Source organism: Somniosus microcephalus, chromosome 4, assembly GCF_052327205.1.
Source record: "Somniosus microcephalus isolate GS21.2 chromosome 4, FLI_Smic_1.0, whole genome shotgun sequence".
Classification (NCBI taxonomy): domain Eukaryota; kingdom Metazoa; phylum Chordata; class Chondrichthyes; order Squaliformes; family Somniosidae; genus Somniosus; species Somniosus microcephalus.
In genome coordinates, this window is record NC_140990.1 from 27,446,947 (window position 1) to 27,461,343 (window position 14,397).

The window sequence follows — 14,397 nt, forward strand, 5'->3', positions numbered from 1 at the left end:
GATCAATTCGTCAGCGGATATTAGAAAATAAGACCTTGGATCTTAAGAGTGCTTTTGAGCAAGCCTCTACATTGGATTTGGCTCAGAGAAGTTCGGATTCTTATGCTCTTTTTGATCGGCCTGTGACCGTGGTTTCGGCAGTTCCGGATGAAAGGGAGTCACGCGGATTTAATAGGAGTGGTTTACCAGATTCCGAAACAGTTTCTACTTCGGCAGCTGTTGCCTCTAGGATTCAGAAGTGTTATTTTTGCGGGAACGCCCGGCACCCCCATCTGAAGTGCCCTGCCCGGGAGGCTGTGTGTAGTAAATGCTGCAAGGGAGGTCATTATGCACGTGTTTGCAAATTGGTTGCCTCCTCTGCGACCATTCAGCCTTTAGATAGGGCGTTTATTGCATCAGTTTCTGCCGCCTTTTCCCATGGCCTAAACAAAGCTATAGTTATGGCCCAAGTTAATGGGTTAGAAGTGAAGGCCCTTATAGATACGGGCAGTACCGAGAGCTTTATAAGTCTTCAGTTTGTGAGGGAGAAGCGTTTGAAAATTTCGCCTGCTTCCTATCAGGTGTGTATGGCTCAGACGACTCTCACCTCACAAGTAGCTGGTTGTTGCCTTGTGAAATTAATTCTCCTAGGTAATACGTATACTGATATACGCTTATCCGTTCTGCCTAATCTCTGTGCGGACATTTTGCTTGGTCATGATGTGCTTCAATTACATGAGTCTCTCAGTCTTTCTTTCGGAGGAACTAAGCCACCTTTGTCTATTTGTGGATTAACTTCTTTATTCATTTCTCCATTATCACTTTTTTCCAATTTGATGCCGGATTGTAAGCCAATTGCTACCAAGTCAAGAAGGTATAGCAGTCAGGATAAAGAATTTATTAATTCTGAAGTTCAACTTCTTTTATCGGAAGGAATAATTGAACCTAGTTTTTCACCCTGGCGGGCACAGGTAGTTGTCACCACTAATGAGAGACATAAGAAGCGAATGGTGATAGACTACTCTCAAACTATTAACAGGTATACTCAATTAGATGCGTACCCCCTGCCTAAGATTGATGAGCTTATCAATAAAGTATCTCAATATAAGGTTTTTAGCACTATTGACCTAAAGAGTGCTTATCATCAGATTCCTATCGCTAAGAGGGACAAAGCATATACGGCCTTTGAAGCTGGCGGAAAGCTGTACCAGCTTTGCCGAGTACCATTCGGTGTTACTAACGGTGTCGCCTGTTTTCAACGGGCAATGGATGCTTTTATAAGTGATAACTCTCTCTCTGACACCTTCTCATATTTAGATGACATCACGGTGTGTGGCAAATCAAGGGTGGAGCACGATTTTAATCTAGAAAGATTCCTTCAAGTTGCGGAAAAAGTTGGCTTAACTTTCAATAAAGAGAAGTGTATCTTTTCGACCACCGAGGTAAATTTACTGGGGTATATTATCTCAGGAAACAAGATTAAACCAGATCGAGAACGGCTGCGACCACTGATTGAGTTACCTTGCCCTACTAATTCTAAGGCCTTGCAACGAGTTGTTGGACTGTTTTCTTATTATTCTAATTGGATTGCAAACTTCTCGCAGAAGATCCGGCCCCTTATTCGGGTTATGACATATCCTCTATCATGGGAGGCCAGGATGTGTTTTGATAATCTTAAAAAGGATATCCTTGGAGCAGTTGTGCATTCTATTGATGAGCAGGTTCCCTTTGTGATTGAGACGGACGCTTCCGATTTTGCAATTGGGGCTACCCTGAACCAAAATGGAAGACCTGTGGCCTTTTTCTCACGTATTCTGAGCAATAGCGAGCAGAGACATTCATCAATAGAGAAAGAGGCGTACGCAATAGTAGAAGCACTGCGTAAATGGAGACATTATTTATCTGGGCGACATTTTACGTTAGTAACTGACCAAAAATCTGTGTCCTTCATGTTTGATGTCAAACATTTCGGAAAGATTAAGAATGATAAAATAATGAGGTGGAGGATTGAGTTGGCATGCTATCATTTTGATATAGTCTATCGTCCGGGGAAGGATAATGTTGCCGCTGATGCGCTGTCGAGGGCTTATTGTTCTGTGCTTCACGGAGATACGCTTATTAATCTTCATAATGCTTTGTGCCATCCTGGTGTTACGAGGATGATACACTTCCTACGCAGTAAGAATTTGCCCTTTTCAGTTGAAGACGTCAAGCGGATGACTTCGTCATGCTCTGTCTGCGCCCGGTGTAAACCGAATTTCTTTAAGCCTCAACAAGCTCATCTTATAAAGGCTACTTCTCCCTTTGAATGCCTGAGCGTTGATTTTAAGGGGCCTCTTCCTTCAACGACTCAGAATCGATATATATTTACTGTTGTGGATGAGTTTTCAAGGTTCCCTTTTGCTTTTCCTTGTGCAGATGTATCAGCTGCTACAGTTATTAAATGTCTGACTCAACTTTTTGTCATCTTTGGGATGCCTGCGTATATCCATTCAGATAAGGGAAGTTCTTTTATGTCTTCCCAGTTGAAGGAATACCTCCAGATTCAGGGAATTTCTACTAGCAGAACTACCCCGTATAATCCCCAGGGTAATGGACAGTGCGAACGATACAATGGGGTGATCTGGAAGGCAGTTATGTTGGCTTTGACATCCCGGAACCTTAAGAATACACAGTGGGAAATGGTACTGCCTGATGCCCTGCATTCCATTAGATCATTGCTTTCAACGGCTACTAATGTGACCCCCCATGAAAGGCTCTTCAACTATCCGCGGAGATCCTCTACGGGATATTCGGTACCTTCATGGCTTACTATGCAGGGATCTGTGCTGCTCCGACGCCATGTTAGACTGTCAAAGTATGATCCTTTAGTGGAGGAGGTGGAGCTATTGGAGGCAAATTCCCAATATGCTCATATTCGATTCCAAGATGGGAAAGAAAGTACGGTTTCAGTTAAAGACTTAGCTCCTTGTGGTGGCCAGCCCTCTCCTGAAGACATTAACAATAGCCATAATTCAGATAATGTTGATGTCGTCACAGATATTATGAACATTTCCAATCCTATTGCAGACACTTACAATTCTCTCAGTCTGCCCCTGATGGATGCTCATGACCCTCCCAGTCTACCTTCTAATGGGACTTCCAATCCAGAAACCGTTGATAATCGGGATATTGATAGCCTCCCTGCAGAAGATATTTCTGTGTCTCCTGGTGTGGGAGGGCAAGGAACTCCACCAAGGCTAAGAAGGTCGACACGAACAAGATATCCGGTCGACCGATTATAAATGGACTTTTAAAATAATTAATAATTTAATAGTAAAATTTTAAAATTGTTGAAGGCATTATACATGTATTGCTCTAGTCATAAATAACTAATTGTAAACTGTAAAGGCTACCTAGGTTGAAGTATATTTTAAAAGGAGGGGTGAATGTGGTGATTATTCTTGTTTAATAAGAAGCATTGTAATTGGTTGCTGTTTTCCTGCCTTGAGATATATGCTGTAAACTTATTGGTTAGTTGATTCCATGTGACCTGTGGTGGCCATCTTAAATTCAGTTCTCTACAGCTTGGTTGAGACTGGGTGCTTAACATGTACTGCTGGTTTTTTAAGGTTAATAAAGCCTAGCTTTTGAAAGGCAAGCTACTCTTTATTTCAAAACCAAACCCCCTCCATGATGTTTTTCAATAGAAGACTAAGATGCTGGCTGGATTTGATCAAGCCAAAAATCAGAAGGGACGTAGAGAACCGTCAATTTCAAAGCATGAATTAAATCAACTCCTGCATTCCGTGTCTCCATTAACACACGGATTCAACAGATCTCATCTACGGATATCACTAGGTTCCAGTGAACCCCCAAGACGTTCCCAAGACAGCGGTCATCACACCATTTGGCCTTTTCGAATTTCTCAGAATGCCTTTCGGGTTAAATAATGCAGCGCAGGCTTTCCAGTGGCTCATGGACTGTTTTATGGGATTTGCCTTTCCTTTTCGTATATCTGGATGATACACTCATCGCTAGCAAGAAACCCAAGGAACACTTGTTACATCTATGCCAGCTCTTCATTCGGTTAAGCCAGCATGGCTTCATTGGCAACGCGGCCAAATGCCAATTCGGTCTCACCAGCATCGATTTTCTGGGGCACAGGATAATATTGGACGGCGCCGTTCCACTAGCCACCTAGGTCGAGGCTGTTACAGCTTTTCCACGTCCCCTCGCTGTTAAGTCCTTGCAGGAATTCCTGGGGATGGTTAATTTTTACCATTGTTTTGTCCCCAAGGCACCGCAGTTGATGCAACCGCTGTATGAAGCACTGAAAGGGAAATCTGGCAAAGACCTCATCAACTGGACTCCCCAGATAGACCAGGCCTTCCTAGATACCAAAGCAGCACTGGCAGATGCAACCATGCTGGCACACCCTATTCCAGGTGTAGCCATTGCTCTCACGACAGATGCTTCGGACTACGTCATTGGAGCGGTGCAGGAGCAGTGGGTAGACGGGACTTGGCAGCTGCTGGCCTTTTTCAGCCGCCAACTATGCAAGAACGAACGCAAGTACAGCACGTTCGATAGGGAGTTGCTCGCCCTGTTTTTGGCTATTCCACATTTTCGCTTTCTGCTAGAAGGACGCCCGTTCATCGCGTTTGTGGACCACAAACCACTCACGTTTGCCCCATGGCCAAAACGTCTGAACCTTGGTCAGCACAGCAACAGTGCCACCTCACCTTCATTTCGGAATTCACCACTGATCTACGACACGTCTCGGGCAAGGACAATCTCGTGGCCGATTGCCTTTCCTGCGCTCCTGTCCTGGCAGTTAACCAGGGCGTCGATTTCGCTGGCTTAGCGGAAGAGCAGTTGGCTGACCCCGAAGTTCAAGCTTTCAGCTGGCAAGTCGCTGACGTTCAGTTCCACTCAGCAGGAACCACACTTTTGTGCGACACATCCATGGGCGTGCCTCATCCCATAGTGCTGGTTGAGTGGCGCAAGAAAGTCTTTCGGGCGATACACGGGTTGTCGCACCCAGGGATGTGAGCTTCGCAACGTCTCGTGTCCCGCAAGTTCGTGTGGAAGGGCATGCACTTAGATGTCCGAGATTGGAGAAACAATTGTATTGATTGTCAAAAAGCAAACGTCAACCGGCATGTTAAAGCCCCTTTGGCTGAGTTTCCAGTGCCAGAGCGACGGTTTGACCACGTAAACGTGGATCTAGTGGGTCCTCTCCCTGGTTCACGGGGTTTCACGCATCTCCTCACAATAGTGGACCTCACCACCAGGTGGCCAGAGGCGATTCCGTTGGTCGCTACCACGACAGCTGATATTGCCAGCGCATTCCTGTCATCGTGGCTGGCTCACTTCGGCGTTCCATTCGACATATCATCGGACCGAGATCCACAATTCACTTCCGAATTATGGAACGCCTTTACACACGGCTTAGGTACCAAGCTACACCGTACTACCGCCTACCATCCGCAGGCGAATGGCCTGTGCGAAAGGTTCCATCGGTCGCTTAAGGCATCCCTTTGTGCCAGCCTGCGTGGATCCAACTGGTTAGACAGATTGCCTTGGGTAATGCTGGGGCTAAGGACGGCTCCCAAGGAAGACCTTCAGTCTTCATCAGCTGAGTTAGTTGACGGGCAAACCTTGAGGGTCCCTGGTGACTTCCTGCCTCCGCATACAGAACCGTGGTCTACAACTCAGCAGCTTATCCAGCATCGCGAGGCGGCCAAGAACTTCCTGCCCATTCCGACCTCACATCATGGCTTACAGAAGCCTCACGTTCCTGCGGACCTCATGTCCGCCGATTATGTCTTCATCTGGTACGAGGCGCACAGAGACCCACTTAAACGCTGGCTCATTTCATGTCATATCTGCCGGTGAGAAATACTTCACCGTCGCCATCGACCGTCTGAAGGCCGCTCACCTCGATCGCACTGAAACAATAGTACCTGCCCAGCCACCTCGCCGAGGATGACCGCCGTTGCACGCCGATTCATCATTACAACAGCCAGCCGTTGAACCGCCTACAGATGCCTCACCATCGTTTTCGCAGTCAGACACTGCGTTCGCCACACCTGACACACCGCAACAACCACAGCCAGCCTCCATGCTTTCTCCTGACGTTCCACTTCCGCCGCCTGAGGGTCGTTGATGCTCGGAGAGAACCATCAAGCCCCCTGTTCGTTTGACACTGGCCATTAACGGGGATTCTGGGGGGGCGCCTGTGGAGGAGCCACAAGAGACTCAGTGTACTTTAGTATAATCCTCTTAATTGTATTATGGTGCAGCCGGGGAATGCACCTTTAAACTGATTGTTACCTTTACAGTGTGTGTTTGCCTTTATCCTGCGTGGTGACATCATGACGCCAATCACGTGACCGCCAGTGGCGCGAAGAACGTGGGGACGTCATGACGTCAGCTTAGAGAACTTTCCAGCCGTCTTCCACTATCTGGCATCTTGAACGAACGTGTTTTGATTTCCTTCTTGTAACATCCAGCAAACTTCGTTGTTATTAAATTCCAGTCTTTTAATCCATCGATTTGAGCTGATTTATTTAGTTAGGAACCTCCATTCCTACAAAACCTTATTTTTATTCTAGGAAATGGCTCTGATGATGTACTTTGCTCATTTTAATTACTTTGTTACTGATTCTACTTTTATCGCTCTGGCTTCTAAAACCCGTGGGTTGGGGGTCTCCTCGGTCCCCGCGATGAGTGAGTTCTTGCGCAGGCTCCTCACATCTTTGTTTCACCGTGCCTCAACGCATTGTAAGACAGCGCGGCATCTGACAGACGAGCCATGTTAACGGTGAGAGTGGTGGAGCCTTTCTCACGGTCCACAGATACTTTAAACCTGCCCTCAACTGTTTCCTCGCTCAATGTAGAGCTGAGATACTCGGGAGCCTGATTGGCGAACTGCCGGTACCAGAATACATACTCATTTGTAGCGTAATTAGCTTTGTGATGAAGCGGAATGGTTTGTCCATCAGTTCCCCGATAAACCGATATTTGGAATGTCTCCGAGTGACAAGGAACAGCTGCCAAACCAAGAACAAGAATTAACATAATGATACATACAAGGAGAAGGAAACAAAGTGAGTGGATACAGACATAGAAACATAGAAACATAGAAGATAGGAGCAGGAGTAGGCCATTCGGCCCTTCGAGCCTGCTCCGCCATTCAATTAGATCATGGCTGATCATCCAAATTCAGTACCCTGTCCCTGCCTTCTCCCCATATTCCTTGATCCCTTTAGCCTTAAGCCAACTCTTTCTTGAATATATTTAATGAACTGGCCTCCACTGCCATCTGTGGCAGAGAATTCCACAGGTTTACCATTCTCTGGGTGAAGAAATTCCTCCTCATTTCAGTCCTAAATGGCTTACCCCTTATCCTTAGACTATGACCCCTGGTTCTGGACTCCCCGGCCATCAGAAACATCCTTCCTGCATCGAGTCTGTCCAGGCCTGGCAGAATTTTATAGGTTTCGATGAGATCCCCTCTCAATCTTCTAAACTCCAGTGAGTATAAGCCAATCGACACAATCTCTCCTCATACCTCATTCCTGCCATCCCAGGTATCAGCCTGGTGAATCTTCGCTGCACTCCTTCCATGGCAAGAACGTCCTTCCTCAGGTAAGGCGACCAAAACTGCACAGAATACTCAAGGTGTGGTCTCACCAAGGCCCTGTACAACTGTAGCAAGACATCCTTGTTCCTGTACTCGAACCCTCTCGCTACGAAGGCCAACATACCATTTGCCTTCTTAACCGCCTGCTGCACCTGCATGCTTACCTTCAGCGACTGGTGCACAAGAACACCCAGGTCTCTTTGCAGAATGATTCTAACTATCTCTCTATCTATCTATCTATCTATCTCTCTATCTCTCTATCTACCTCTCTATCTATCTATTCCTCTATCTCTATCTATCTATCTATCGAATTATCTATAGAAGCAGAGATCTTTGTCTATCCATCTATTTACTTTGAATGTTGTACAACAAAATATAAAACATCTGAGTTTCGATTCACTGTAACTGTAGTTATATTTAAAAGATGTTGTAACTTTATCCAGATGGAAGTTTGAAGACGGGAAACTAACATTTCTGAATATCACCGGCATTTCTAAAGTACTTGAGACCCGGAGACCCGGCAGCAAACAGGGTATTGTGCTGCTGGAGCCGCTTTTGCCTCACTGTGTCCCCACCGCACAGTGATACACTCCGGCGTCTCTGGCCGAGGTGCCGTCTATAGAGATAGTGTTGAACTTCTTCACTCGGTCAAAGGAGAGTTTGTAGCGTCCTGTAGTCTTATTCCCCTGGTATATGGAGCCGATAAATGTCGGCGCCCCCGTCAGTGCTTGTCTGTACCAGACTACGGTATCCGCAGTTCCAACGGAGAGCCGGCAGTCCAGTTCAGCCCATTCCCCTTCCTGAGACACCACCTGCTCAGCGGGTGAGATCCGATCCTCACACCGAACGGCTGTGAACAGAACAAACTCACTCAACAACCACAAGCTATTAAGAGGTTAATGAAACAAGGCGCCTGAGTTGATTAATGAACTCACACAACATCAACAGCACCAGGGCTCCAACTGGAAACAGGTCTTTGCGGAGGTTCCTGTTCATGACGATGAAGATGGACAAAAGGTGGATCAATCAGGGCCTGATTTCCAGACTAGACTTTGCTGCCGAGTCGCGGACTTTCAATGGTTGGGAGGAGGAGGAGAGGGGAGAGCTTCACTTTCACCCCGTACAGTGTGAGACTGATGGGCGACATTCTCACCAATCGGCCTATGTTGTCCCCTGACGTCATTCACAGTCCCACTCGGGGATTGGCTGTCTGTCAAACCAGAGACCCCTTGAACCGTCACTGGGAAGGAATTCCACTGGTCGCTGTGTGTAACGACAGATTAAATCGTTCAGGAAGATTTGATTTCTGTCATATTTCTATCTCAAATGATCATCGTGGTCTTAGAATCATAGAATTTTACAGCATCATCGGCTTCTTACAAACTTTCTCTGTCTGAACCCAGAAATCTTTCTCCTTCTTTACTACTTTAAATGAATATTTACCTCATATTTACTTCCCTTATCCGTCCTCTTTATAGTTACCGTGACGTCCGTCCGGCCTTTGGTCTCGATGCTTTCGTTGTATAAAACAAACAGAAACGGAAATTTTTGATTGTCCTTTCAGTCCGATATCAATGTGAAAGCGCCTGGCAGACAGGCCCGCCACCTGGTGGTGGCTTCGGGAAATGCGTATTTATCAAACTAAGTATTCACTCTCTGAATTATTTGTATTTAGTTCCTACTTATTTTACTGTGAACAGGATGTTTACTGCAGGGAGAAATTAAACCACAATGGAGCTAATATTGTAGTAACTTACATTTTCATCTCTTTAATTTGAAGTGACACAAAGTAATAAAACGGAAAACGCCATAACATGTTATATTAAGTTTTTTTTAATTCATTCTATGGATGTCGGCGTCGCTGGCAAGGCCGGCATTTATTGGCCATCACTAGTTGCCCTGACGACTGTCTGTAGCTCCCTAAGTGAGTATTTCATAATATGCCACCACCCTATTTGATGTATCCCAGTGAAATCACGGTTACTGGGTAGCCCAGTCCCTCAGGGATTCCTACAAGTGCGTCCATTCAAACGGGCGACACCATTAACCATTTCTTTAACCCTGTAGACCTTTGTTAGGTGACACTAAATGGCAATACTGCAATTCTGAATGTTTGTTTTCTAAAGGGAGACCGAAGATGTTAAGGATGACAGTCCTGATCTCGATGACAGGATGTCTCACCGTTTGACCCAAAGTGAGTGTTCGCACAGTAAGACACCCCGGAGTCTGGAGCCGCGGTTTCCCGCACACCGAAAATATTATAACTCCTCCTTCTGTCAAGAAACAAATCGAACCCTCCGCTCCCGTCAGCTGCATTACCCTGATAAGCGGAGATTGTAAATTCCGGTGCCCGGCCCGGTGGCTGCCGGTACCACAAAAGTCTATCGCTGCTCCTGGTGGTCGCACCGCACCGGATTGCAAACGATTGTCCCTCCACCGCCGTCACCTGCTCGGTTTGGGAAATCCTTTCCTCACCACGGACCCCTGTTAATACAAGGCAAACTGGCAACACGCTCAATAGGTTTATTTTACAATCCAGTCTTCATTCAGAATAGTCACATGAAAATAAAAAGGTGTCGGTCCCAATTCAGTGCATCGTATTTCAGAATATTGGTTCTGAAATTCCCGCGATATCGATTGCATGAAAATCCATCTGTATCACGAATCAATTCGGTAACCGATTTTTTAATCTGTCAGCGACTGGCAAAGACGGCCGCCTCTTAGATCTTTGTACCTCAGCATCCAATTATCAGACGGCTGACGGTGTTTCTCACCGACACAGTCGATATTCAGGCTGGTTGGACTTTGTAAACGTCAAAAGCGACTGGTGTCTGTTCACTCGGGTGGGGAAAATCGGTTTCTTGCAATGAGTCCGAAGCCAACCTTTCACCCTCTGGGACTCTGTGTTCAAATGTAGCCTCGACAATGGGGATAGAGGTCTCCTTTTCTGGTGGGGTGACTGGGGTGAGCAGTTTGTCAGACAGATCAATTGATAAGGTACCCGGGGCTACAATATACAAGGGAGCACTGAACATTAGCAGTCCCGTTGAATGGACTCACCCACCGAGAGAGAGAGAAATACAGACCATTATGGTCGATGAAAGTAAATCTAGAAAAACGTGTGAATTATTGTACATGAGAAGGGACAATGAAAAACATACATACTTCATGAGTGGTGTTGCAATAGCTATGGGTGAATTTGAAAGGGGGCTGGGAGTCTAAAGAAGAGAGACTGGACAGGCTGGGGTTGTATTCCTTAGAGCAGAGAAGGCTGAGGGGGGACCGGATTGAGGTGTACAAAATTATGAGGGCATAGATAGGGTAGATAGAAAGGAACTTTTCCCCTTCGTAGAGGGGTCAATAACCAGGGGACATAGTTTCAAGGTAAGGGGCAGGAGGTTTGAAGGGTATTTGAGGAAAATCATTTTCACCCAGAGGATGGTTGGAATCTGGAACTCACTGCCTGAAAGGGTGGTAGAGGCAGGAACCCGCACAACATTCAAGAAGCATTTGGATTAGCACTTGAAATGCCATAGCATACAAGGCTACGGACCAAGTGCTGGAAAATGGGATGATAATAGACAGGGCTTGATGGCCGGCGCAGACACGATGGGCCGAAGGGCCTCTTTCTGTGCTAGATAACTCTATGACTCGATGACACTATCACATGTGCAGGGAATGCAGTGGAGAATACAGAGGATGGCATTAAAAGGGAAATTAAAGAAGCGTGCAATAAGGGCACAGCAGTCATCATGGGTGACTTTAATCTACATATAGATTGGGCCAAGCAAATTAGTAACAATACTGTGGAGGAGGAATTCCTGGAGTGTTTACGGGATGGTTTCCTGGACCAATATGTCGAGGAACCAACCAGAGATCAGGCCATCTTAGACTGGGTATTATGTAACGAGAAAGGATTAATTAGCAATCTTGTTGTACGAGGCCCCTTGGGTCGGAGCGATCATAATATGATCGAATTCTTCATTAAGATGGAGAATGAAGTAGTTGACTCGGAGACTAGGGTCCTCAATTTAAATAAAGGAAACTACGATGGTCTGAGGAGTGAGTTGGGTAGGATTGACTGGGGAATGGCACTCAAAGGGTTGATGGTGGATAGGCAATGGCAAACATTCAAAGGCCGAATGGATGAACTACAGAATTTGTTCATCCCAGTTTGGCATAAAAATAAAACAAAAAAGGTGACCCAACCGTGGCTAACAAGGGAAATTAGGGATAGCATAAGATTCAAGGAGAGGGCATATAAATTGGCCAGATAAAGCAATAATCCTGAGGCTTGGGAGCAGTTTAGGATTCAACAAAGGAGGACAAAGGGATTAATTAAGAAAGGGAAAATAGAATATGAGAGTAAGCTTTCAGGGAACATAAAAATTGACTGTAAAAGCTTTTATAGATATGTGAAGAGAAAAAGATTGGTCAAGTCAAGCGTAGGTCCTTTGCAGTCAGAATCGGGGGAATTTATAATGGGGAACAAAGAAATGGCGGACCAAATAAATACATATTTTCGTTCTGTCTTCACAAAGGAGGACAAAGATAACCTCCCAGAGATGCCGGGGAACATAGGGTCTGATGAAAGTGTGGAACTCAAAGAAATCAGTATTTGTAGGGAAATGGTGTTAGGAAAATTGATGGGACTGAAGGCCGCTAAATCCCCAGGGCCTGATAGTCTACATCCCAGGGTACTTAAGGAAGTGGCCCTAGAAATAGTAGATGCATTGCTGGTCATCTTCCAGAACTCGATAGACTCTGGAATGGTACGCATGGATTGGCGGGTAGCTAATGTTACCCCACTATTCAAAAAAGGTGGTAGAGAAAAGGCGGGGAATTATAGACTGGTAAGCTTGACATTGGTAGTGAGGAAAATGCTAGAGTCCATTATAAAAGATGTAATAGCAGAGCACTTGGAAAGCAGTGACTGGATCGGACAAAGTCAACATGGATTTACAAAAGGTAAATCATGCTTGACTAATCTACTGGAATTTTTTGAGGATGTAACTGGTAAAATAGATAAGGGAGAACCAGTGGATGTGGTGTATTTGGACTTTCAGAAGGCTTTCGATAAGGTTCCACATAAGAGATTAGCGTGCAAAATTAGGGCACATGGGATTGGGGGCAAGGTATTGAATTGGATAGAGAACTGGTTGGCGGACAGAAAGCAAAGAGTTGGAATAAATGGGTCGTTTTCCGAGTGGCAGGCAATGACTAGTGGGGTATCGCAGGGATCGGTCCTAGGACCACAGCTTTTCACAATATATATTACTGATCTGGACGAGGGAATTGGATGTAATATCTCCAAATTTGCAGACAACACAAAGCTGGGTGGGAGGGTATGCTGTGAGGAGGATGTCGTGAAACTCCAGTACGATTTGGACAGGTTGGGTGAATGGGCAGAAACATGGCAAATGCACTATAATGTGGATAAATGTGAGGTTATCCACTTTGGTGACAAAAACAGGAAGGCAGATTATTATTTGAATGGCAATAGATTGGGAGAAGGGGAAGTGCAAAGAGACCTGGGTGTTCTTGTGCACCAGTCGCTGAAGGTAAGCATGCAGGTTCAGCAGGCGGTTACGAAGGCAAATGGTGTGTTGGCCTTCGTAGCAAGAGGGTTCGAGTACAAGAACAAGGATGTCTTGCTGCAGTTGTACAGGGCCTTGGTGAGACCACACCTTGAGAATTGTGTGCAGTTTTGGTCGCCATACTGAGGAAGGACGTTCTTGCCATGGAAGGAGTGCAGCGAAGATTCACCAGGCTGATACCTGGGATGGCAGGAATGACGTATGAGGAGAGATTGTGTCGATTGGGCTTATACTCACTGGAGTTTAGAAGATTGAGAGGGGATCTCATCGAACCTATAAAATTCTGTCAGGCCTGGACAGACTAGAAGCAGGAAGGATGTTTCTGATGGCCGGGGAGTCCAGAACCAGGGGTCATAGTCTAAGGATAAGGGGTAAGCCATTTAGGACTGAAATGAGGAGGAATTTCTTCACCCGGAGAGTGGTAAACCTGTGGAATTCTCTGCCACAGAGGGCGGTGGAGGCCAGTTCATTAATATATTCTAGAAAGATTTGGATATATTTCTTAAGGCTAAAGGGATCAAGGGATGTGGGGAGAAGGCAGGGACAGGGTACTGAATTTGGATGATCAGCCATGATCTAATTGAATGGCGGAGCAGGCTCGAAGGGCCGAATGGCCGACTCCTGCTCCAATCTTCTATGTTTCTATGAAACTGTCAACTGGAGGTGACAAGCTCATTGACAGTGAAGTAATGCGTTTATTACACTGTTAGTGACGATATAACATCAATGAACAGAAATATAAGATTGAAAAGGAATTTCTTGTTAATTTATATTTAAAAGAATGTCCGTCTGTATTGGTTTATGCAACGTGACCTGCGGGTGGGAAGCAGCTGTTTGTCAGCGCCACCTGGTGGCCGGGTTTACGTGGTCCTCTTTGAGCTGATCTCAGAACATTGTTCACTTTTTGTGTTCTCTCCGCTCCCATTTGATTCATGATGATGCGTTGATGCTCTGACGCAATCGCTATACCCCTTCCCCAATCCCCATCAATGCTGAGCTTCCCTCACAGGTTCACTTTTTGAGTCCCAGAGACCTGTGTGAGACGGACACAGTGTGGTGTTGGGCTCAGATTGACAGACAACAACTCTGCCTTCTCCAGGAGCCTCTCTCGCCTGGATCTGCCGACAGTCACTTTACACAAATCGATAGGATCTGACATGAAACTGAGCTTCACTTTAGTGATTATATCCC